We start from the raw sequence: 26,926 nt of genomic DNA, 5'->3' as shown, positions 1-26,926 counted from the left end.
AGGAGAATGGCTATAGCAAGTCCCAAGAACAACATCTGAGATCTTAGTCCAGAAGAGTGTAGTCATGGGAACAGCCAAGACTCTGGTACAGGACCCAAGATTGAAGGAAAAAAGGATGGCAAGTGGGAGATATATATATACAGACACACAGACATGCACACACATTTATTCACTGACTAATTGCCCGTGTATTAATCATCACTGTTATATTTGGGGATTGCTTTTATATTCTACATTTTACATTGTTGGATATATTTGGAATTATGTTTTAATCTAAAATGAGAAAGAAATGTATATTGAAAGCAGTACAGTGAAATAATTACAAGAGCAGGAAAGTTATATGCATTAGGCAAGTCCATAAATGTCACATAAAGTCATTTATATCTTGTCTTTCAGTAAAAGACAAGAAGCACAGGGTTACATATATTGCCCATTCTTATAAAATATGTATGTATGCTATAAAAAATTAGTATTATGTAATGGTGGTTTAATTAAAGTAGATGCTGCTTTCCATCTGCATAGAGAGTTATCCACAGCTAGAGCTCATAGCCCCAGGGCTCCTTCCACCTTGACTGTCTCTTTGCTGATTATCACCTGCCATTTCTATGATTTATTTTGTGGCTTTTAAAAGAAATAGGCAATTATTCTAAATCCCAAACCACTACTAAGAGCAGGGAAGGATGATCACCTTAATTATTCCTTAAAATAATTTAGAATTCAAATAATTAAGCTCTGACAGCCATACACACATAGACACTCCATGCACACATACACAAACTCATTATTAAATAACCTAGAAAGAATAAACAGACTATGCTAATTCTGTTGTTCCTGGAAAGCACTGCCCTAACACTTCACTATGAACAATAAGTTGGGCATGATGGCAGTAAACTGTTTAGATTAAATTACAAAATGGGCCAGAGTTGGTATGTAGAAGTCCAGACTATTATCTGGATATTAAATGTCAGTGTTTGCTGACAGTTAATATATAACTGAAGATTCAAACTATCAGAAAATTTTTTTTTTAAAGAAATTAACTTATTATTATTTAACTTAATTTATAATGCATTGCTCACATAATCAATGCGCATGAGTCGAAGCAAAATGACTGCTCCCCAGTTTTGATACTCAGACCAAAGGGGATTTAAACAAATATGCTAGTTTTATGATACACACTATTCTAATTTTTCGGACCTAAATCAGTGGTGGGCAAATAAAGTTTAAAATGGGAATCCCCATATGGGTATTGTATGTCTATTTAGTATTTTAAAAAGATTTGTATTAAAGATAAAGACTGATAACCACATGCTTTGTAAGATATGTGGAGATTTGGTAAATTTGCCAACGACTTCAGCTTGTTCATAATGTTCATAGGATTTTCAAATTCCGTACCTATTTAGACATTTGTCAAGTATTTTGTTAGTAGCCTCTCTCCCTCTCTCTCTGTCTCTCTCTCTCACACACACACACACACACACACACACACACACACACACACACGCACATACACACACAAAAATCCATGGTGATGAAGAATTTTGGAAATGGATTACTGGGTTTTTGGCTAGGGAAAGTGGTGGTATGATTCTCAGGTGGATGACAGCATAGGGTTTAGCTCTCCTGGAGATTACTGGCTTCATCTGCCACTTACCATGTGGGACTTTAAAATCACTGAGCACATTTTCAGGAAACATTTGTCATGTTGTCCTCTGCAGTGTAATTTATTGCAATTTTGTAACAAATCAGTTGGCATGCTTGCTATGTAGATTTCACTGTTGTACATGATATTTCAGAGTGTGTATCAGTTTCATAATTCATAAGTACTCAGACTGTTTGTTTGACATTTTATAACAAGGTTATAACAAGTGGTAACAGATTGCTTAGTCTTTCTTTCAGTTCTTTTGAAGTGTTGCCTGTGAGTTGTTGAGGTGGAAATGGATGAGAAGCCCTAGCCTTTCAGAGGCTGGTGGAAGAGCATCAGAAAGACTCTTTCAAACAGCAAGATTGTGCCCAGCTTTGTGGCACAAAGGCACAAGCATTCAACAAGGTCACCTCGGGTGGATTTGGGCAAACGAGAGAGTACACCTGATAAAGCTGAAAGTGTACTGTGGGAAACCAGTGGTTGCATTTTTCATACAGAAGTTGTTTGGATGGTGTTGAGCACAATTTATTATCTTGTGTTTATTATTGGAAAATATTGAATGGAAGCTTTAAACAAAGTGGGGGAGCTCCGAAGGTTTTAGTCAGAAATGTAAGATTACGCTGTTTGCTGATAATTGTGTAGGACATGTCTTGTTCCTGTGCTACTATGTTAGATGGTATGACCTGAATATGGCTCTTTGCAGGCAGGTGGCTCAGGGGAAAGTAATCCAGTTGAGAATAGACATGTTTTCCATTGCTGGATTGAGTGAGGAAGTGGGTCAGTGATGATACCAGAGGCCCAAGGAGCCAGTCATCCATGTGCAAAATGAGATAGCCTAATCTTGTCACAGGCACCAGCTGTATAGTGCAGAGTCTCCTCGAAGTGATGGCTGCTGCTCTGGAGAAACAATTCAGGCCTCCACACATGAGGAAGTTTGCGAATGTTTCAGTGTGTTTAATCCTGTAATTCAGTTTCTGGTTCTTATCAGTTCTTAACCTTGATATCCACCCTGAGGGTCTGTGTTTGTTTGTATGCTGGACATAGCTCTGTGCGTTTCCAGAAGACTGGTGGCATTTGTCCCTTGTTAAATATGTCTAAGACCAGGTGATATTCATCACTGCTTCCCAAATTCTCATTTGCCCTATCCAGTTCCAGCAAAAGCAGGTCTCCCTTTGTCTTCAAAAGAGTGCCCCTCCTGAGACAGCTGGATCTGAGCACAACCTACACACTTCCACCCAGGCTCAGCTATCCATCCCAGTCCTCCCTGACTCCCCCCTCCACCCCACACAGTAGCAGGTCTGGCCATTATTACACACACTTTCAAAGGGGAGGGCCAGCAGACGGACCATCACTCTGATGGCACCCCAGGAGTAATTACACCCAGATTGATAGATGGCTGTAGCCATGGGAGGTGAATGGAGTCATTCTCATATCCAGCCCTACCACAAAATGCTAGCAGCCACTCGAAAGTCAGGCAATTAATTTCTCTGCACAATTTTAACAGGATCTTATTTGCTGCGGAAAGCCTGAATATTGCCCTGGATCAATCAATTTAGTTCCAGATCTTCCAGGCTTTTTGACTGACATATAGTATGATACAGTCATTGTAAACAAGCATAAAGTGCACATTTTTACACATTTGTGACCCAATCTTGACCCAAATTTAGGTTTAAACTGTTAGTGATATTACATGCAGCATATAATGGAAACTTGACAAATATTTTTACTACATCAGGCAATTGTCTAAATAGTAATTAACACCTTTTCAAAGTGTAAATTCTTAATGATGACAGTGATTTCAATTATTTCTAAAATAGTGTTCATTATACTACTTATCAACTCTGCAAATAACAAACTTAAACATTACTTGTTATCAGGTTTTGCCATAACTTAATATCATATTTAGTACTTTTAATTGCTTTTCAGATGCCTAGCAGTGTGACTCTAGAGCCATACAAAAGCAAGTTAACATAGGAGGGCTTGTAATTGCCACTTTGATCTTGCTGAGTTAGACCACTTACATCTACATCAAACTCACAAGGACACAAGGACTATGCAGATGGTGAATGAAATAAACTTAGGCTAAATGCTGAGAGAAGAGTAGAATGACTTTGTTGGGGCACATTGTATTTCTGAAGATCAATAAAATTCCAAGTGTACAATTCTGCATTTGTTGCTATTTCTTAGTGTAGCACTACACTCTCTAAATCAATTTTCATGAAGGTGAATTTTAAGAGTAAAAAAGTGGTTAATTTCTAGTCTGCGATTTGTTGTACACTTCTTAAAATGTAATATAAAAACTGTTTTTAACTTAATAGAGGCCTTTGGATAACCTTTACATGCAAAAGTCATGAAGTCAATATACTGTGTGCACAAATATTAGGCAAGTTGTATTTTTGAGGATTCATTTCATTATTGAACAACTACAGTGCTCTCGGTCAATCCAAAATGTTAATAATTCTCAGACCTGAACATTTAAGAAAGTAAAATTGAGGTTTTGGCTTTCTTAAGAGAATGTGTGTGCATAATTTATTGGGCAACTATTAATGTTCAGAATAATGCAACTAAATGAAACATGGAAATGTTCCCATCTCACTTGTTATTTTCATGTTAAAGTGAGAATAATAAACAAACAACTCAATTTACAAATAAACATTTCTGACAAAAAAAAATGGACCAATATAGCCACCCCTTTTCAATAACAGTCATAAGCTTTCCATTCATAGAGTCTGTCAGTCTCTTAATCTGTTGATGATCAACTTTTCGTGCAGCAGCAACCACAGCCTCCCAGACACTGCTCAGAGAGCTGTACTGTTTTCCTTCACCATAAATCTCCCATTTAAGAGGCCCACAAGTTCTCAATAGGGTTTAGGTGAGGTCAGGAAGGGGGCCATGTCATTATTCTTTCATCTTTAAGGCCTTTACTGGCTAGCCATGCAGTGGAGTACTTCAATGCATGAATTGGAGCATTGTCCTGCATAAAAATCAGGACTTTTTCCTTGTACCACTGCTTAAAGAAAGTGTATTCTAAAAACTGGCAGTAAGTTTAGAAGATGATTTGGAGTCCATCTAGCTTATCTTTAATAATACTAGCTCATAGCAGTACCCCACTTCCACCTTGCTGGTGCATGTGTTGGTGGAGTGCTGTGCCCGTAACTGTTCCAGCCAATGGCCCATCCATATGGTCCGTCAAGAGCATCTCTCACCTCATCAGTCTATAAACCCTTTGAAAAATCTGTCTTCAGATATTTCTTGGCCCAGTCTTGAAGATTCATCTTGTGTCTTGTTCAGTGGTGGTCAAATTTCAGCCTACCTTACCTTGGCCATGTTTTTGAGTACTGAACACTTTGTACTTCTGGGCACTCCAGGTAGGTTGCAGTTTGGGAATAAGACAGCACTGGTGGACAATGGGTTCCTGGTTGCTTCATGTTTGATTCTGCTCAAATCTTTGGCAGTTAATTTGCATCTTTTTTCCTCAACATGTTTCTTGCGACCCTGTTGAATATAAAATATTTGATGCTTCTGTGACCATGCCCCAATATCTTAGCAATTTTAAGAGTGCTGCATCCCTCTGAAATATTTTTTACAATGTTTGACTTTTCAGAGTCAGTTAAATCTCTTTTTTGGCCCATTTTGCCTAAGGAAAAGAAGCTGCTTAATAATTATGCACACCTTGATATAGGGTGTTGTTCTCCTTAGGCCACACCCTCCCTCATTACAGAAATACACATCACTTGATATGCTTAAATCCAATAAGCATTCAAGTTTATATAGCTTGGAGTTGGAAAATATGCATAAAAATGATAATATGGCTTGCCTAATAATTGTGTAGGTCAGTGCTTTTAGACTGCTCTCTTCAATTCATACCATAGATCTTTAATTGGATTTGAAATCACATGCTGAAATAGTCACTGCAAGATTGTCTTTGTAATTCTGCATTGTGGTCAAGGTCAGAACGTTGACATGCTAGAAATCCCAATCGCAACCTCATTGTTTTCAGAAGGAGCAACTTACTGCTGTTCAGTGGTCTTGATACTAAAAGTACTGACAGTACAATTCAGCATGCCAGCATGATCTTAGCAGCCTCCAAACCACTAGGTTTCATAGTCCAAAGCAATATTTTCATTATATGTTAATTTATTAAAATATGGTATAATCATATTTGTATCTGGTCCTTATAAATTAATAAAAATGCATAAAACGAATGTAAAACACAACCAAATTATGCTCAGTTTAATTATAATAATTTTTTTGCCTCATTACATTTTTGAGGGTAAGAAGTAACTTTTTTTATGTGATGAATGCACTTGTAGTTTTCACAGAGCCTGTAGGGCAGCAGCTGTTCCCTGGAGTATTCAAGCTTATAGGCTATTGGCTCCATTTCTGGGTTAATCAGGCAGAAGGTATACTTCCAATGCTCAAACTGAGGAGATGTCTGTATTATCTCACACAGACTAGCTGAGGGAAGGCTGTCTGACACTGCACATTACACCAGTAATGATGAACAATTGGGGAGGGATTAGCACTTCTGATAACTATTTATCAAACTGCAAACTGCAATTTTGTTGATGTATGTAGGTGTAGGTAGACTAGTATCGCAGGAACATGGTTGACATGAGGCTATATGGTATAGTTGAAATAAATATCCAGGGTGTGAGCCATGGTTGAGAAGAAACATAAAGGTTTACATAGTGGGATGTGGACAACATGACAGTGTAGGCTGTAGTTGAAATAAGGCTGTAGAGTGTAGTTGAGACTGAAAGATGTGGTTGAGATGAAACTGTATAATGTACTCATGTTGAAACTATAGGATGTGGTTATTTTGAGACTGTATAATGTCATGTTGGGACTGTAGGATGTTGTTGTGTTGAAACTGTATAATTTGGTTGTCTTGAGACTGTAGGCCATAGCTAAGAGGTGGCTGAAGGTCATGATTAAAATAAGGCTGCAAGGTCATTGCTGCAAATTTTCAATAAAAAATTAAGAGACTTTAACTGTTTAAAGAGAATTTATAATCTGTTTGCACAGATAGTATTGTTATTCTAATTGACATGGCCATATTTGGTTGCTTCCTCTTCCCTGTTGGGACGTCCCATTGTCCTTATTACACCGACTCCCCTCTTTCCTCTTCCTTGTATGAATCTAACTCAGAATATTTTGGGATGCAGTTGTCTTTTAACTGATATAGATATCACTGGAATAAATCTTTAAATGTGAACATATGCATATGATATTATATGATACTTTTGTACTGCTGATCCCCATATACCAACCATTGCTGAAATAAAAAAGTCAGTTATAAAAACCATTGAAGTGTGGCCATATGGAGCGGTTTTTACTCTGCAGGGCTGTTTCAGCTGCCCTAAAGCATGATAAGGATTCTGCTTCTTTTGGGGACCATACAGACATCTAAGAATAAGCCAAACTTATGGCTCTGGTCAGTTTTTCTGAAATGCATATAATACCATATATGGAAGTGGTGACCAAAAGAGAAAAAATGCATAGTACACATGAGCTTTAATGTTCCAAACCTTTTAGCGCAGCACTTATCTGGTGACTAGGATATCCTATAAGTTTGTCTACATGACTATAAAACCAAACAAGCAGCTGTGACTAAATGCAGGTGTGTTTCCTGCTCAAGACATGTGATAATACATTTCTGATCAGGTGACAGAGTAGCACTCAGTGCAGCCAAGAACAGACTAACCATCAGTGCCAAGAAAGCCAAGGCCTGCTTTGGAATAAAATTTCAAGAAAACCACATGCTCAAACTCGCACTGAATACAGGAAGAAAACTCACCCCATGGGCACCAGCGATGCCTCCCTTACATACAGTCACCTTCTATGCCCGTTGTGAAGCATCCAACACCAAAGCAGCAGTGAGGATCACATCTCTAACTAGTGACCAGGTGATGTATGTTACTGCAACTCATGTAAAGTGGACAAGGAGGTTCCCTAAAGAATGCCATAACCTCTGCCTTCCACCTGGCTATATCTCACTTGGACAATAAAGTCATTTACATTAGAATGCTGTTTATAGTGTTCAGTTTATGCTTCAATTCAATCAAGTTTTCATGCCATTTACACTGAGTAGGGAATCAGAAAGACCTGCGGCATCAGGAAGCATCTCTCTAACCTCTCAAATGGTCTGTTTACAAGGTTCCAGTCAGGACAGAGCATACGAGCCAAGTCCTTTAGACTTAGGAGCAGTTTCTTCTCACAGGCAGCTTGACTCCCTCACAGGCAGTCAACTCCTTATCTGCCAAACAGACACTTGCACACTCAAATTGAACTGCTACCTCAGTTCTGCTCTCGTATCTAAATGTTCTACCTCTTGCACTCAGTTACTTTACCCTTGAGAATAAACTTTGCTTACTTTAATTAGTAAACACTGTCTGCTCCTCTGACAATGTTGGAGCTGTTAAAATATATCAGAATTCATAAATATGCACTGTATAATACATGTAAAATAGCAATCCACCCATCATGATACTAACTGCCTACCATACTGTATACTGTTCTGTCCTGTGCAAAGTGATTGTTTAATCTGTGTAGAGATTTATATAGATTAATAATAGTGTTGTGTACAGTTTATAATGCATATTTATTGTATTTTTTGACTGGTTGCACTGTTGCCGGTATTTATTGTATTATCATGGTTGACCTGTTTGCACAGTTGTTTGCTGCTATTTCCTGCCAAATGTAGTATCATAATCTGGAGTAACTACTTCCTTCCACACTCAACATTTCAGTGGTGAAAAGGAATAAAAATAAAGTTGACTTAGACTCTGACTTTAATAAAAATACCAGGCAATACATTATATGACAGAACAGATTGATTGAGGTGCAAATATTTATAGCACTTTCAACAACAGATGTTGATGGATTCAGGTAGATGGCGTGTTGGTGGCTTTACTAGGCACGATCATTTTAAATCCATACCAATACAAGCTCAATCCATAACTCAGCTTTACTAAAGATTCTTTAAGTCCCAGTGAGCCCATTGATCTAATCAGTGACATGTTTAGCAGAGAGGAAGCAGTACTGGAGAAAATAATGTCCATCACCTCAAGCATTGATTTCTTAGTGATACTATTCAGGGTAAACTAAGGGCTAGCATGACTGACATCAAACCAGACACATACACATTTAGAAATTGTTGAGTCTGATATCAGTGAATCACCGGTGTTCAGAGGGAATGGAACTGAGTAGTTCTCAGTGCAGGAGTGGGAGTAATCCATGAGAGTATATTTAAGAAAGAAGGAGATGATAATCCATGAGGGTGAATCTGAGAAAAAAGGAAATAATGGCACAAGATGAAGAAGAATTGAGTAGGTATTGAAGTATTGATGCACATGTGGTTAAGGTTTGAAAAGTATGCCATTAGCTGACCTTACTCATGGTCCCAAACCCATCATTATATTCTTAAACAGCACTGCAAAGCACTGCAGATCCAACAATTAATTTCTGGATTAGATTTTAAAAAGCTGTTTATATGGCTGAATGACTTAAGAAAGGACTTGAGAAATGACAGTTATTGCCCTGACCCTGAACCAGCAACCAGCTCTGACTTTCAAGTGTAAGCCACCAGAGGACTGGAATGCAGTGAGAGCAGACGAATACCATTCTCTGAATCATACAATCAAGCTATTGCAGCACATATTGGCATAGATGTGGCAGTCTCATTTTTCACAGTGCAGCTGTAGAGAGGATGATCATACCAGGCCAGGCACACTGTGCCATGTCGGTAGAGATACAAACCACGATACTGTCTCCTGCTGTCACAATAATCGGCGGTGCTTTAACTGTAATGCTCAAGGTCACAGAGTTTCAACTTGTCCAGTGACTCAGAAGGCTATCTTACAAACAGCACTGCACTCTAACAGCAGGAAAACTAGATGGTCACACATGAAGGAGGGACTAGTGTGAGCATAAGACAGTTATAATATATGATGCTGTTTTTCTATCACACTCTCATTATTGAGCAGCAAAGCCATGATCTTATCCAGGGCATTAATATTATTTAACACTTAATGCATGAACATTTAGTGGGCATGGTCACAAGTTGCGTGGTTGCATGGTCAGAGTATCTCTCTGTGGTAGTACAATTATAGTTGAACCCAATGAAGCATACATTGTGTCTTGAACCATGCTGGTTGGGGGGATGTGACACCATTATGCAGAGAGAAGGCTTAGTGAAAGTTATTAACCTCTTTAACCATGGCAGTTACACTAAGATGCAACTGGAAACTAGCTAATGTCTTTACTCCCATGGCTTCAGTTCTATAAACTGAAGCCTAGAGTGAAATGGGACTTTCAGTCCTTTGGAAGGAGTATCACCTTGGCACACCCAGATTTTACTAGACCTGGAATCTGTGGAGCCAACAGTGGTTTTTGAACTGCACTCTCACGTGTCTCAAAGAGAAGGCATTGATTTTGCTAGAAAGTCACTAACAGGCTACAAATTTTACCACTCAAGTGGGTGGAATGTAATAAGTTCAATCTCTGGCTGAGAGGTCATCTGTTTGCAGCATGGATCAATAACAACCCACTGACATACATTATTTAGGTCTGAGCTCTGGGGCAGAGCCTCCTTTGAATGCTATCACTGAAGGATGTACTGTTGTTATAGGGTCATGTCCAGCTTCTGCATATTAGCACTGCTTGCTTATCACATAGCAAGTCAAGACACTCCTACATCTGGTCTCATGATTTTCTGCTTCCCAGACACAGCTAACACAGACAATGCAGTTATCTCAGCCACTACATATTCAAGCTTTATGGAAATGCTGCATGCTGGCAGATGCCTGAGCCAAGTTCTTTACTTTGTTGAACATAAGCAAACTCTCAAGGAGGGTTTGAACATGAATCAATGGATATTCTAAATATCCCCTGACACTATGACAAAACACCAGATAAAATGGGTGTTGGGCTGAATCAAATCTCTAAAGAGGTTGTCTCTAAAAAGAAGAATCTTGAGTATGTTGCTCCTGCGATCCATTAGGGAGACATGATGAAACTGGACAACAGTCGCAACAGAGACAGAAATCCACCTGATGAGATGACTGGTTCTTCTAACTTGTATTAGAGAAGGATGTGAAGAAGTATGATGCTGTAGGAGGTGTATCTTTAGAAAGTGTTTTGAACCTGAAGAAGAAGCAAGATAGCATTCCACACATCATTACAACTTGAACTAATCTGCATAAATGTTTGGTCTGATCTTGGTCTGAAGAAGACCATGATTGACCAAGCTTTTTTTTCACCAAACTGATACAGGGAAAACTATTGCAAAGAAGACATAACTTATTTTGTATTTTGATTTCACAGAGGGGCTGTATTCAGATCAGGGTGCTAATGTTGATTGCATTCTGATTCTCCAAGATGTTGAGGGTGAAAGGTTACACACAGCCCTATATGACTCAATGGACCTCAGGAGCACTGAAAGATTCAATCAGACTTTGCGAAACCTGGTCCAAAAACCACCAAAAGCCCGGAACAGATGGCCACACATATTACACTTTTACGTTTTCTATACTTTCACAATGCACAACTGATTATGCCCCATTTCAGCTGATATTTGGCAGGACCCCTTGACTATCTGTTGACATGATATTTGAATTTGTGCTTTGGGATGATCTGGGATGATCAGATGTTCAATTATGATGAATATACATTGCCATTCAAGATCCATTAGAATGCATAAAACCTGCACATATATCAGCTAAAAAGCAAAACTTTTACAACAAAATTCCTATGGGTGTGCCTGTGGACAGTGGAGATCAAGTTCTTCTAGGTAGTAAAGGTGAGCATGAAAAAGGATGATTGTTGATTATAAGGAACATCATCTTTATATTGAAATGGGAAATATTTAAATATCACAATATCACACATTAAATATCACACATTTATTATCAAAGATTGTGCAATATGATCACTGAAAGTAGTTTAACAGTACCTAATATCATGCCACTTCCTGCTAGTCCAGTCTAATGACTGAGGGACTATTAGTGTAGAAGGAGTCTCAGGAATGGACTTGGAGAAGAAAATCAACAGTTGTGCCTAACTCTGCATTCAAGAACAGACCGGCAATGAGGGTGTCATTTCCAGACAGGAATGTTTTGAATGCCTTGGATGATGGTCTGCCTGACTCAAGGATGCTTCATGCTGACACATGGACTGGCGCGACAACCTGACTCAGTGAGTCTTTTGGTAAAGAACAGCTCCCTGACGTGACTGTCACTGACCTGCTGACTTGCTCACCTCCTTTGGACACTTCATCTAGCCCTCACACTGCTGCAGAATTTCATGACAGCATAAGGGAAAAAACTTACCCCACTACACTCACAGATGACTGTGGATTCAACAGGAAGATTCTTTGAATATTTAATTATCAGATATAGAGTTTTAACATTAATATCTACATTTCTATAAAATATATTAAATAAATGAGCAATTCAAATTTATACACAGCACAGGCACATCTGCAACTGTAGGTTTCTACTGAACTGATTTTTCCTGAAATCATTCAGAGCTTTTGAGTGTTCTAGAACTGCTACACATTTATAATAAATATGTATAAATGTTTACGAATTATATATATATATATATATATATATATATATATATATATATATATATATATATATATATATATATATATATATATATATAACAGATTTCAGATGTTACTTATAAAGTATTACTTATAAAACTTTATTTTGCATTTTAATGGTTCTTAAGTGGCTCAGTGTATCTTGATTATAGTGTGGATGTATAGTAAATACACACATTTAAACTTTTAAACACATTTAAGACACTATGAGCAATAGCAGTGATGGGGATTAATGTGGTGTTAAGGAAGAGTCTCAAAATAGCACTTCTATGAAGATCTCTACATTTAACTTACTGCCATACTGTTTTATCTTGTATAACTCAATGTGAGTTTTTGCTGTTCCGTTATGACTGTTATGGAAGGCAAAATGTGCACCAAATATGTCAGGTGTGATTTATAAGTGGGCCACAGGTTGGTATGGGAAAAACAAAGCTATCCACTGGTACAGTCATATCTTCTTGTGTGGCAGGAAAAGGCTAGCTGGTCGATAGGGTACTGTGGACGGAGGAAGAAGAGGGCATGTGGACCCAGAAGCAAAATATTCTCTCTCACCTGGTCTGCACTGTGTAAACGAACCTGCATCCTCTACTGCAGACCAGCAGTCACTGTCTGTGAGTATTGCTGTTCGTCTTGTCTAAAGCATTATTTGGAGTGTTGGATATCCAGAGCCCTTGACAGCTTGCACAAAGCATTTTAAAGTTCGAGGTTGCAGTTACATGACAAAGGTGAGATTTGCTTCAGCTAATCTCATATCATGTTTTTTTACATGGCAAATTATTATGCTCTGTGCAGACACTGATAGACTGTGTTATGAGGTACAGCACATTGCTGAAAAATGGGAGGCATTATTGAATATACTAGATCAGATTATGTAGTCAGCCTTGTTGAAACAAGATGAAAATATAGGACATATATAAGAATACACAAGGCAATCCCTGTAGAACCAGTGGAGCATTTATTTGCTTGTTTGTTGTTGTTGCAATCAAATGACTATTTAACTCTAAAAATTACTGGTCTGTATAGTATATTGTAACTCAGAGGAAACATATGGGTACAGCTTCCTCTTTAAATTATTTGATTAATATGCAATTATATGTATAGTAGTTAACCATGATGAAGGACTCCAGTATGTCTGATAGATTGCAAACTCTGTAGGTGTGTGAAACAACCTCTTTAATCGCTGCAGCACCAGAGGTTAACCAGCCAATCTCTATAATATGTCACCGCCCACATGAGTATTCTGAAAACATCAGCACCACCTTCCTCCATCCAGTTTCACTAATACTATGCCTCTTTATTATATGGAATAATAAAAAAAAATTCTGCAATATGCTTGTAATAGTTTTTAAAGCCTATAAAATGTGATACTAGGATCTCCCATTTTGGGTAGAAACAAGGACTGGGTCACAGCATAGGCGATCTGTCCACTATAAATAAATATGAGGCCTGTATAAGTTTGTGATTCTGAACATAGTCGGAGCGCGTCGGCTGCTTTCCCAGGCCCGGGTTGTTTTCCTTCTTGCCGTCAGGGCTAACCGAGGCCACTGCCCATCACTCCTCCTCACTGCTCGATGAGGAAACGGGTGCAGTAAAACTGATGGACAGCATTCTGCATGGCTTAAGACATGGTACTTCTGCCACAGCATGTATGTCTCTATAGAAGAGCTGCATGTTTACAGCCTGAAGAGATCATGTAGCTCATCCCTGAAAACAGGCTAATGACCCAAACTGATAGTGAACTGTGTGCGTGTGCCATTTGTTGAAGGTGTTCTTTTTTTAATTATCTGGTTAACCACTGAGAATGCATGACTGAATAAAAACCTGCAAAAAGTCTGCAAAGGTTCCCATGTTCTGTGTACTATTTGGAGATCTATTGCAACTTCCTGTTTGAACCACAATGCCTCACGCACTTCATAACTTATATGTACAATACAGTACATATCAAGGGCAGTCACTAAATTCCTATCATTATTGTAAATTATTTTTTAATGCTTAAATCTTCATTTAATTTTATGTAATTAATAAAACTGTAATATAAATATAGGATCCCCTAATTTGTATAAAGTCATCATATAGTGCAGGCATTTAAAAGATCCTGACAAGCTGGGAGAATCTCGTTTGCTTTCAGATCATGACCTGTGCTCATTCCGTCAAATCCTTAGCCTGTGTGCATAGGCATCCCCACTCTAGAAAAGAGTCATATCTGACTGTTTCATGTCCCTCTTGCTCCGCTGGTCAAACACATTCAAGTAGCATATAACATCAGAATAAAAATCAGAAAAATGGCCAGTCTCTGCTTCACTAGCATGGATCAAGGGCAAAGAGTATTTCCCCTCCTCGGTTGAAATGACGATACTAATTTAATCTCCTGTGACTTCCAGTGACCTGTCACAGTGAATCGGAATTTCTCTGATGCTCCACAGGCATCCCATAGCTGTCAGCAGACCCCCAGAGCAAAGGCCTTTCTTTGACAGCCTCCCCCAGTGACCTGCTGAGCTTGGCTTGTCTACGGCCATGGCCCTGCACAGGCTGCCTGTTGCTGCATGTTTCTCTGCGCTGCAGCAATCACATGGCTCTTTAGGTAAAGTACACAAGACCAAATTGGTGTGTTAGCGGACTTTTACTGTCCTATACTAATGTATGTATTCAGAAAGAGTATGAAACCCTACTGAGGATTTTTTTTTTTGTTACAGCTATGCTTTTCACTATCTGCAGAAACCAGTTCTAGAGAAAATAATGCTTATTGGTTCAATGATCAAAGCCACCTTTTAAGATATTAGATATTAATCCTTACTAAAAAAGTAAACTGCATATGAAACAATCCTGAAAACTCTTTTAATGTGTCGGTTAAAAGTGTACAGAACAGCACACTTATTTGTTTTCATATTCACACCTTGCTTTGCCATCAGACAGTGTTTTTTTTTCCCACTTAGCTATTGTGAAGCACTTGTGCATCAGCCAAGCTTTGAACAGTCTGTCACACAGTGAGATAAACCATAAAAAAAAGGGTGATGTCAGCATTACTGAAATATTGTGCTGTCAGTCATGATAACCCTCATCATTATATAAACTAATCACAGGCTTCAAGCCTAAATTTGGCATGCCATTTTTTAAAATGATGTGCAGAACACTTTTTTTGACCAATGGAGAAAGGCCATTTAGGACACAAGCAAGTGGAGTAGTTATACACCTCTTCAACTGATGGTAAAAGAGAAACTTCCTTTTTTATTACAGTCTAATTTATTTGATCAGTTAGATTAAAGGACCCAACTCTGTTCCTGGGAGTCTAGCTCGGTTTAGTGATTATTCTGCTTAAATTAATCTGATGCAACTCATAATGAGGAGTATTATCAGGTGTGTTGGAGCAGTGAAATGTTTTAAATGTGCTGCAGGCCTTCAAGCAATCCAGGACAAGAGTAACAGACCATAGTTAGATCATTAGAAGAACTTGGAATGTTCATGACACCTTGCATGCAAGTCCCTCCTTCTAATTCTTCTAATTCTTTATTTTCTCAGAAGCATTTCAAAGTAAAATGTATAACTTAAGTTATTTCTGTGAGAAAATAAGCAGAATGTTATTCTTATTGCCTCCGATTGACCTTATACCTTCTTGGATTGATTTCATTTTGTTTTTCCTCAATTTCTTGTCAATGTCACCATATTTCCATTTAATGTTGCATTTTGTTGATAGCAATACTAGTCAGCAGTATAATAGGATATACTGAAAGTGTAGTCACAGTTATATGTTAAACACTAATTCCGAAATTATTTTGAGCATGAGTATGAAGAAATTCGCAAACTATGTATGTTTAAGACTTCAAATTTTCATTTGAATTCAGAGTGGGTTTTGATGCTTACCAACAATAGTAAACATGGCATAAAAGGAGCTGTTCTAACTATTCATTAGAAAAACATTTTAAAGGTAAATTAATTTTATTTTATTTTATTTTTTTGCGCACATACTACCAAAAAAAATAAACATCCTTTCACATTTTATAGTGTATTTCCTCACCACGAAACCAGAAGCATGTGACTTCCCAAATAGCAGGGAGGCGTACCAGCAATGAAGGGAGTGTCCCACTGGCTCCACCCACACCCATCATGCCTGTGAATTAAATGTGTTTGACACCTGATAGTGCATGAGCTACAGCTTTCAGCTAAATTTAACAGTACTTGTAATTGCTTGCGCTAATATTTGAGAAATTACCCTTGTTGTCAGTTTGTTTGACATTGCAGCAATACTAATCATTATGTATCCAACATGTCTGATAGTTTACAACTGCTGGCCAAACTATTTTGAATTGAGGACTTATACAATAAGGTTAAGAATATCTACATCTGAAAAAATGAAATTCTACAGAAGAACAGTACAATCCAAGGCACGCTTAGTGTATCACTATTATTACTATGTATTATTGGAAACAGAAACTTATACATTTGCATAAATGTGCTTTTATTAGAATTCTGTGTGATGATGTGAGAAAATGAACGGTTAATGTGATTCATTTGTTGCATTGAAAGTACATATATAAACTCCAAAAAAATAAGAAAGAAGAGAATGTCTCCCTTTGCATCCTTCCACTTAACTGTTCCCCTACATTTAATCTTCTGTGTTTTTTCCAGTTATTTTCCAGGAAAAAAATTGAATGTCAGATTTTCTCAAATGCATACATTTTGGCTTCATTCACTTTGTTCACTTGGCTTTATTCACTTTAAATGGAGAATATTTGTGAAGTCAATTAGTATTTGTCATCTCTGTAGATATATAACACACACACACACACACATACACACACGCACACACACACACACACACACACACACACACACACACACACACACACACACACACACAGACACACACACACACACATACTGAATGGCCACTTTATTAGAAACAACAATCTAGTTCCATGTTGGACCTCCTTTGGCCTTTGAACCACTGCAATTCACATGGCATTTCACTAGGTGTTGAAATTGTTCTGCAGAAATCTTGGCCCTTGTGAACAGGATAGCTTCTTGCATTTACCACAAATTAGATGAAGGTACTAACTTGCAACTCTAAACAGCCCATTTGACCTCCCCCCAGAGATGCCCTATAGGATTAAGATTTGGGACTGTGAAGGCCCGGAAAGCAAGGAAACTCACTGTCATATTCATAAACTAAAATCTATGATTATATGACCCTTTTGGCATGGTGCATTATCCTGCTGAAAGTGTCCTTCTGCCATAGGGTAAACAGCTGCCATGAAAGGATGAACTTGGTTGGAACAATGCTTAGGTAAACCATATTATCCAAACATCCATCCACAGGTGTGCCAAGGAAACATTCCCTACACCATTACTCTACCTCCAGCAGCTTGAACTGTTGACATCTGTTAGAAAGGGATCATCAATTTATGCAGCTTGCACCTTTCTGGATTCATCTGAACAGGCATTGTTTTTCTATTGCTCAGTGATCCAATTTTTGCACTGTTTTCCCAACTGGAATCTTGCCTTTCTGTTTCCTTTAGACAGAAATGACATTCTAACTGGTTAACTGCTGTTATAACCCATCCGTGCTATGGATTGGCGAGTTGTGCATTCAGACACGTTAGTTGGAGCACCAGTATTTTATTGGGCTACAGTTTATTGACTGTGTATTGCCTACTTGTCAGAATGATTCTTGCCATCCTCCTCTGAGTTATTTACTCCCACAGGATCCCCTTTCACTGGATGTTTTTCTACAATCAAACCATTCTGAGTAAAGTCTTGACACTATTGCATGATGTTTGAATTAGTGGTCCAGGATAGTCTAGCGCTGATGACCATGCCTTGTTTAAAGTTACTCACATTTCTTGATTTTCCCATTGTGATATGGATTCACATTGAAACTCATCCACAGCAAACTTGCTCACCTGATTGTATGCTTCACTTCAGGGTCAAGAGTCTAATTTTCATACAGGCAAGCTCCAATCATGAAAGGCAGGTGTCTCTAATAAAGTGGCCATTCAGTGTATATACTCCTTTTGTTTTCCCTTGCTGTTTCTTTAGCTTCCACTAGAAAGTAAAGTAATGAAGGTAAAGTCATTTGAAAATTGTGCTTAATCAGCTGAGAAAAAATATCTGAACAATGCAGTCTGATTCAGTGTATCAAAATGAGTGATAATAACAATACCCAATATTAGGTAATAGTGAGAATAGTGAGCTAATATTGAGGGTGAATAGGTAATATTAAGGATGAATAGCTCATATAAAAACCAATCGGTAGGGTAAAATTAAAGACAACTGTGCAAGACCTTTTTGTGAATATAGTTTTTTTTTTTAAAACACATATAAATAGGGGCTGCAAACCTCTGTTTCTTCAGTCTTCTTTCATTATTAACAGTTTTGCATTCCAGTGAAATATGGTATCTAAAGTTGGTGCAAAAAATGAAACCACCCTAAATGGCATATCACAAGCATTTATAAATGATTGAACATGATAGTTGGAAACCTCAACCAGAAAACACTCTCCTGCTTCTGTCCTTCCTGAGTGCTTTTCGTAAGTGGTGAGTGAAGAGACAGGAAGGCTGCAGAACCTGGTTACCACAATATCAAGCTTAAGAACCGGAAATAACAATGGGAGGGAGAGACCAAAGGGCCCCCTTCTCTTTTTCTTCTTCTTTTTATTATTATCAATAATATTAATAACAATACTGTTTGTTTATTTATTTTGGGTATTTTTAAAATTCAAAAGGCATTTTACAAAAAAATCTAAATATATATATTTTTAAAAAGTGTTAAAATTGGATTTTGAGAAGCAGAATGTATGTTTGAAAAAGATTTGCTGTAATCCCAGCCTTCGTGCAGAGTCAAGGTCAGCTGTTCCTTCCAGAGAGGACACTTAAGTAGGTGGTGTGAAGGACTGCAGAGTACAGACGTCTCTGAGGCTTGTAGAAGAGAGGAGAGAGGAGGGGGTGGGCCCACAGTAGGGGAACTGGAGAGCTGGTGCAGGCTTTGAGATTATCTTGAATATGCATGTATTCGGAGAGCAGAGCTTGCAGAGCCAGCAGCCTTAGCTGAGTTCAGCACGAGGGTTGCCCAGCTCCAGAGGTGTATAGTATAGATGTCCCAGAGAGCCATGTCCATGCATCACACCTCTTCAGCAGGCCAGAGAATAGAAGACACAGCCACATTATCTGTTTGTTCAAAAAACACACTAAGGCAGCTCAGTGTATGCTCCTAAAGTTTTGTTCTTATTCTTTCGAATTCTGTTTCTGATTCCGTCAATCTTTATTATGACTTCTCATCCCCTCTCATATAAACTCTTAGCTTAGTGTTTGAAATATGCCTCTTCCTGGTTTAGTGAACTCAAGCATGACTACCTGCTGTGGTTCTCAAAGAGTGTTTGTTTGCCCAGGTTTCCATTGTTCTCTGTTCCTGACCAACTTAATCCATGATAACTCAGATAATTTGATTAAATAAAATTTAGGAACTGGATTAGTAAACTCATGTCTCCCTCGAACTATTTTATTTACTTGTTTAGATTCTATGTCTCAAGCTTAGCACAAGCCATCACTATCAATTCTACACACTGAGTGCTGTGCCCAGAGAGTTTTTGTGAGTAGATTTTCCACTTTCTCAGTTAGCCAGTTCTTATGGTTGTTTTGGGAAGGTAGTCTCAACTACTTCTAATCATAGGCTTCTGGTTAGCAATTTAGCAAGTTTACAGTTAGCAAAGTTTTTTTTTTTATTTGGCTGTGTGTGGGTGTGTGTGTATATATATATATATATATATATATATATATATATATATATATATATATATATATATATATATGCAGGTGCAGTTGTCTCAGGAGATTTACAGTGCGTCGATTTTGGTGTAGCCTGCTCCTCATTACGTCCACCTTGGCTTTCACAGCAAATTCTGCATATCTGCAACACATTCCAACCATCTGGTTATCCTCTTCTCAGCAAGTTCATATGTTTGAAATAGAGGAATTCACTTACACAGTATTCTTCCACTGGATCTTACACCAACAAACACCCCTGACTTAGTCTTATTGTTTATTTTGGATAGTGTCTTCTTTATTTATTTATTTTTACCACAGTTTTGTCCCAATAGTAGTCATCTCCAGTTCCACCCACTAGCTATAATTGGTTTTCTTTCTGCTTCAGCCAGCCCATTATGACCCGCTTCAGTACTGCACATACAGGCATGCTGGCGCAAATAAATAATAAAAGTATAGAGCAACAAGTACTTATTAAAAATCATACAACAAAGTAGAAGACATAAGCATAATACATCCCTTTCGCATGCCTAAAAAATGATTGTTACAACTGCCATGAGGAAAGGGCAAAAGTATTTATTTTTATTGCACTTCATACAAGAATGTTCCATAAAAGTTTGCTGGACATTATGCGGAAGATGTCAGAAAGTTCAGGATTGTTACTGTCTTGTTCTTTGTCTTCTTTTATTGTGATGTTCTTACATTATGTACCAGCAGGAAGCAGTAATTGTCACGGTACAGCCCCTCCCCCCCAAACATCTTCAATGTGTACGTTCATATGATATGTATTGCCACGCCCTTTCATGTTTCACACCTGATCCTTGTTGTTTGTCATTGTCGCGCGTGTATAAAAGTTGTTTGAAACCATAGCCTGCGTACTACATCTAAGTGTTAAGTGTTAAGGTTATGAATAAATGTCTGTTTCAACGTGCCTCATCCCTGCATCCTGCTTAAGCCTCCAAACGTAATAGAAGCACCGACCGACCAAGGGAAAAGCAAAAAGAAGAAGGGAAAGAAGGGAAGTCAACACCCTCCCACAGCCCATGCAGCGAAGCCCCCCCCCCCCCCCATGTTCTTGGGCACCCTCCTGACTCCAGGTGCAGGTCCAGGTGAGCATGGTCCAGGTGCCGAAGAAGGGGAGTCGTACGTAACTACTATCCCACAGAGAGACCTTCCCTCATACTGGCCTCGCTCCAGGAATCCACAAGAAGGGAGGAACCCGCTGAATGATTTTGGGGGGGCCCTGTATATGGTCTGGTGTCGGACTCTGCTCTCCTACAGAGACCAGCCAGACTATGAGAACCGGCACTCGGATGTGGACTCCGCTGGGTCCTACGACCCCTGACTGGAAGATTATGTGGGCTATGCTGATTATGGAGAGAAAGGGGAATGTAGCGACATCAGTCTGTGGTCAGACATGGGGTCCGATCGTGAGGAGGACACTCCAATGGAGGTGGAAGAGGACCCTCATAGGGATTTAGCAACACTAAAGGCTCCCAGCACCTAAGGCTCCACCTAAGGCTCTGCCCACAGCACACCGCCCCAGAGCAAGCAAGCTGCCCCAGGTAGCTAGCAGGGAGGCATCGTCGTCAGAGGAGGACACTCCTCCAGCTAAGGCGAAGAGCCTCAGAGTGCATGCGCCTAGCCTAAGCCTCGTGGAGGCAAAAAGGCAGCATCACCAGTGCCTACATCGGAACCCGGCAACACAGCTGGTGCATTTCCCAACGTGCATGCACCAAAACCAGGACAGCTGCTGCTACCCAAGCCAGTGAAGGACAATCCCCCCCAGGCAGGTCGGTCTCTGACCCAGCCGATGACTGGAGGACTGGTTGGGGTTCCTTTCCCCTTCTCTGGACTGTTTAATATGTGTGGTGCTGTTCATGTGCCTGTCCCCATCACCGTGTTTCTCCCGATTACGTTGAATGTACCAATTGCTTCGTCCCCCTTTGTGTCTGGGCCCGTCCCTGTTAGTGTGTGCGTCCTTGTGTCTGTCATCGTCCTGGTCCCTGTCCTTCCCCCCGCTGTCCTGCCCGTGCTGGCCCATGGCAGGTAGACCGGTCCTCTTGCCTCGCCATTTGGCATTGGTCTCAGGGCCGCAGCCCGATAAGTTGTTGTGCCGTTGGGGTGGGGTGGGGTTGCCATGTTACGTTACACCCCCCACCCCCACCAAAAACGTCTATGTGTGTTCATCTGTTTTGCCACGCACTCTCGTATTTCACACCTGATCCTTGTTGTGTGTCATTGTCGCGCATGTATAAAAGTCTCTTGTCTTATCGTGGATGTTATCAGTGTTTGAAACCATAGCCCGCGTCCTACGTCTAAGTGTTAAGTGTATGAATAAATGTCTGTTTCAATGTGCCTCGTCCCCACATCCTGCTTAAGCCTCCGAACGTCACAGTAAGTATTTTATAGTGTTCTAATTTATAAAGGTAAGTTACACAAGTTCTGAGAAATAACACAGTAAATAATAGGAAGTTACACTGTAAACCATATGCTGTATTATATAGCGTTACCGGCCTTTCGGTCTGTGATGTGGGAATAGCAAATGATTGCCTGTCCCATCGTCATCCTGTTTTCTTCAATGTCATTATCTCATGCCTATCTTGAAAACCTAGTCAGCCTCTTTGCTTTTCATGCACCAATAAGCCAGATATTGCTAGTCAGTTCAAAGCCTTCAAAGTTCCTCTGTTTTGGACAATTGAGAACCTTCCGCAATGTCATAGATGAGCTGATTTCTTTAAATCTATTTGCACTGACATTTTGAACTATGTTGCCTCCTCATTGTCAAAAGACCCAAAGTTAGACCTCAGCGATGGCTTAATGAGTCTGCCTGCCTTCCTGGAACATAAATGGAAGGATAATTTGGAAATGTATTACCAGAAATTTAAAGAATATTTGGCTGCATATCAGCAATCTGTAAAGAAAGCTAGAGCAAACTCTGTGACATCATTTAGGAAATTCTACACCTTCACAGTTTTTTGAACACAATTACAACTGTTATGAAGCCTGTTGTTACTGCCATTCTGGAAGCAAATCCTGAGACTCTTTGATTTTTTTTACTTAGTTACTTAGGTGTAGTTCCTATGCCTTTTCTTAAAGACGTGTTGCATACTGTGGGTGCTATTATTTTATCCATAATAAACATCTGCCTATTAAATGATTATTTCAAACAGGCAATTGTTCAGCCTCAATAGTTTTAGACCAATGTCTTTTCATAAAAAAGTAATCTTTGTTCAGCTTTCCTCATTTTTAGGAAAAAAAGGTTTAGTTCAGTTTTAGAACACATCACAGTACAGATTCTTAAGATTAAGGTAAGTTATCAAGGTAACATATTAAGGTAACTTATTACACTTTTATTAGGGTAACTAATGACATACCATTAACTGTAGCTAGGCTTATGACTGGTGCCAAAAAAAGACTGGTTACAAGTTAGGTACAGAATACTGTTTAAGGTTTTATTGTTTGTATTTAAATCTCTTCACAGCATGGCTCCAAGGTATATTTTTGACCTACTTTGGAATTACACTTCTAGAGTTTTAAGGTCTTCTAATCCATTTCTTTGACCTATTCACTGCTTTCAGTTGAGAAGGCAATCAAGTTTTTTCAGTGGCAGCACCCAAATTATGGAACAGATTACAATTTTAAGATTGGTTGACACTTGTGTTTAATACCACACTTGTATGTCAATATAAATTAATATATTATTTGTTGTTATACATAAACACTTCTTACCTTTTACTTTAAAAAGTATGCTAACTTATTTTCCTTTTACTATAAGTGAATATCCATTTGTCCACCAAGTTAGTTAATTGTCTTAATGGAATTATTTTTCAGAATAAACAAACAAAAATAAATAATTAAATAAATAAACAAAGCACTGTAATAATTGATCATAACAAATAAAATTGCTTTCTGACAAGGCCACTCTCTAGTGATGTGTCAGCAGAGGAAGAATAAAGCTTCATATTGTTGTAGCTTGTTGTATTGAGGTAGGCTCACACCCTCAAAGGGGCAAAAGGACATCATTACATTTCTAAAATGCCATTATGATGTTTTAATCCTGCATGGATTGCGTAAGGCTCTCAGTGGGATTTGCTCTCCAGAAGCACTGTGCTTCTCTAATTATATGGCACTGTTGTTAGCTTTGGTCTGCTAAATGAGGATGCATAGAAGCTACACAACACAGATAAATGGGTTGCCTATTTTGCTAGTTTAACCACTGAAACTGAGATTGTGAGGGTTTCTATTATCATTTTATGCATGGAGACACTTTCTCAATCAGGTGTGTTGCAGGCTGAGGAAGTCAAGTTGAGGGGCTGTGACCCAGTAAAGCAGTTAGGGTGTAGTAACATCCTTAAAATGTATGCTTTCTGAATGTCTTCAAAGTGTCAATTCTAAAAGATTTGTAGCATAATTTTGCATCTTACTATTCAGCACTGCTTGGTGTGCAAAACAGCTTTATGGAATCGGAACGACATAGAGATCATATTTGTTTAAGGTATTTGTGCTAAAGGTATCTAGAAGATCCAGCAGTGTGTTCTTTCTCATGGCAATATGATATGTGCGTTGTAATGTGTGGCCTTGTCAAGGGGCCAAGAAATAACTTTGGCATCCTTGTAACATGCTGCCAAGAGTGATTCTGAGCATCCACCCTGTTTGCTATACTCTTTAAAAAGCTATTTCTCTGCATTCCTCTTTCAGCCAATGTTATTTGTGCCTCTGTGGTTCACTACTTTGCACGTGATATTAAAGAATAACTCATACACACACACACACACACACACACAAATACACACACTCACAGCACATACATACAAGCAAGATGGCTCCCCAGCCTGGTTATTCCTCCTGCTTACTGTGGTTTGACAGGTTGGGGGGGGGGGGGGGGTATGGGGAGGAGAAAGAATGCTCCTGTAGGAGAGAGGAGAGCAGACAGGCAATGAGCATGACATTTTTCAAGGTCAATGCCATACAAAGAGAGATCAATGGGGGAGGGAGGGCTTTGAATGGCAAAAGGAATGTTGCACTGATGCTCTTTTTGCAAATTCACAGCATGTTTCTGCTCACTGCTGCCATCGAGTGTCTTTGCTGTATGCTTCTTCAAATTAGCTGTGCAGTAGTGTTGGCAATTTCTTCTGATGATAACAGAAATGATAACAGACAACTCTAATTAATTAACTATAATAACTGAATGTAGATTATGTGAGTTTCCAAAGGGCCTCTAATTTTATGCTTTTAGTGTCATAGTGATGCTTTATGGCAATAATAGGTCTGATAGATTAATTATTTTGAAGCCATTGCACTACATATGTCTTTTTTGTGGGATTTGGGATATTTTCAATAGATGTTTGTCTTATAAAGGGTGACATTTTCCAGGAATTCTCTGGAAGTAAATCAATGTATCTTCTACCTTTCTCTCCAGACTTAATCCTTCACAGATCAGATCTTAAATCATTAGCAGAAGAGAGGACCATCAGCTAAGCTACAGTATATCCTCAGAGATGATGCTGCTTCTTTTTAACAAATTCATTAATTGGATATGCCAACTCTGTATTTCTATGCTATCTAATAAACATATTATAAACAATATCTTGAAAACTGGTTCGGGTCTGTGTGTGTGTGTGTGTGTGTGTGTGTGTGTGTGTGTGTGTGTGTGTGTGTGTGTATGCGCTTGCGTGCTTGCGTGCTTGCGTGAAGGTGCATGGGTGCATGTGTGTAATCCATTATAAGTAGTATGGCGCTGAGTGACTGATGAGCAGGCAAACTCCTCCATCATGCTATGGAGTGCGAGGCGCTCAGAATGTGATGGAGTGTGAGAGTGTGACAGCAAGCAGAGCTGTTATAGATTCTGCCAATTACATCCGCTATGTGTCCAGCCAGGGCGATTGGTCACAGTAGGGCGAGCAAAATGGGACAAGCCCAGAGCAGGGTGGGCAGCCTAGCTGGGCTGGGCAGGAGCTGATGGGCTCTGAACCTCTAATGGCATCAATGACACCAAGACCAATGATGTGTATCTGTTTCTGTCTCTGCCTTGCTCACTCTTTCTGTCCTCTCTCTGTCCTCTCTGTCTGACAAGTTGGTGGCTCTATAGCTATTTCAATGGGATAGTTGTAACCATTTATTCTTCAGATGACTGACCCATGCCCCATCACTTGGGCCATTTTTTATTTTTTTTACACAGGTCTTCCAGGTAGTGGCATGGCTGTGGGTGTTGCGCTGGTGCAGGATAATCAGGCTCAGCAGTGAGGAGTGATTTTTACTTACCCCTCGTTGTCACAGCTGGTTTGAGAGTGGCCCATCCAAAAATGTTCAACCAACAGCCTCTATTCCTGACCACTGAGGATGAGGGACTAGAGGGTAGTGTACCTGAACCATGCAGCGTAACGTATGGGCAACAGACTAACTGTGCACCTAAGTTGTTCTAACATGTTTTAATAAAGGATTCTAAAGTGTTCACTGATGAGTGAAGAAAAATAACACTGATTAGAAATCACTCAAACAGCAGATTTGTTTTTCACTTCTTCTAACAGAGACGTTGAGGGATTGTTTTTCAATACAGAGATAGTGGAGTATGATCTGGGAGATACTATGGCTGGGAACACGTTTGTTTTTACAATCCCTACAGAGGTGTTTCACTGATTAATCATTATGCAGATTCATTAGTGTGAGTTCTATCCTGGCTCTTGTTTAGCTCAGAATTCCTGTCGGTGTCTAGGACTCTCACAGTAGCTGCACCACGCTGATAAATGTCAGCATTGACTAGGTTAAGCCAATCCTTGCTAAAGCACACTTGAAAATGTCTTCCAAAAATATAGCCATATATTCTGCAGACACACATTTTAGGGCTATGAAAGTTTGCTTTTTTGATATTTGCCAGAGCCCAGTAATAAATTCCACCAAGTTGACCCACACCTTTCA

General features: G+C 39.1%; 1 long non-coding RNA gene across 2 annotated transcripts in view; it reads left to right on the top strand.

The window, feature by feature from the left end:
• The window catches only part of LOC113573671, a 55,646-nt gene extending 30,100 nt beyond the window's left edge, over nucleotides 1-25,546 (top strand). The window contains exons 2-4 of one of the 2 annotated variants that reach the window (XR_003410227.2): nucleotides 12,724-12,865; nucleotides 14,678-14,835; nucleotides 16,254-16,769. This is a non-coding gene — a long non-coding RNA (uncharacterized LOC113573671). Of the gene's footprint in view, nucleotides 1-12,723; nucleotides 12,866-14,677; nucleotides 14,836-16,253; nucleotides 16,770-25,430 lie in introns of those variants that run through there. The other variant, XR_003410228.2, reaches the window with a different exon arrangement.
• Nucleotides 25,547-26,926: the final 1,380 nt, after the last annotated feature.

Source organism: Electrophorus electricus, chromosome 2, assembly GCF_013358815.1.
Source record: "Electrophorus electricus isolate fEleEle1 chromosome 2, fEleEle1.pri, whole genome shotgun sequence".
NCBI lineage: Eukaryota > Metazoa > Chordata > Actinopteri > Gymnotiformes > Gymnotidae > Electrophorus > Electrophorus electricus.
Note: the sequence above shows the minus strand (reverse complement) of the source record. Positions and strands in the feature narration are given on the sequence as shown.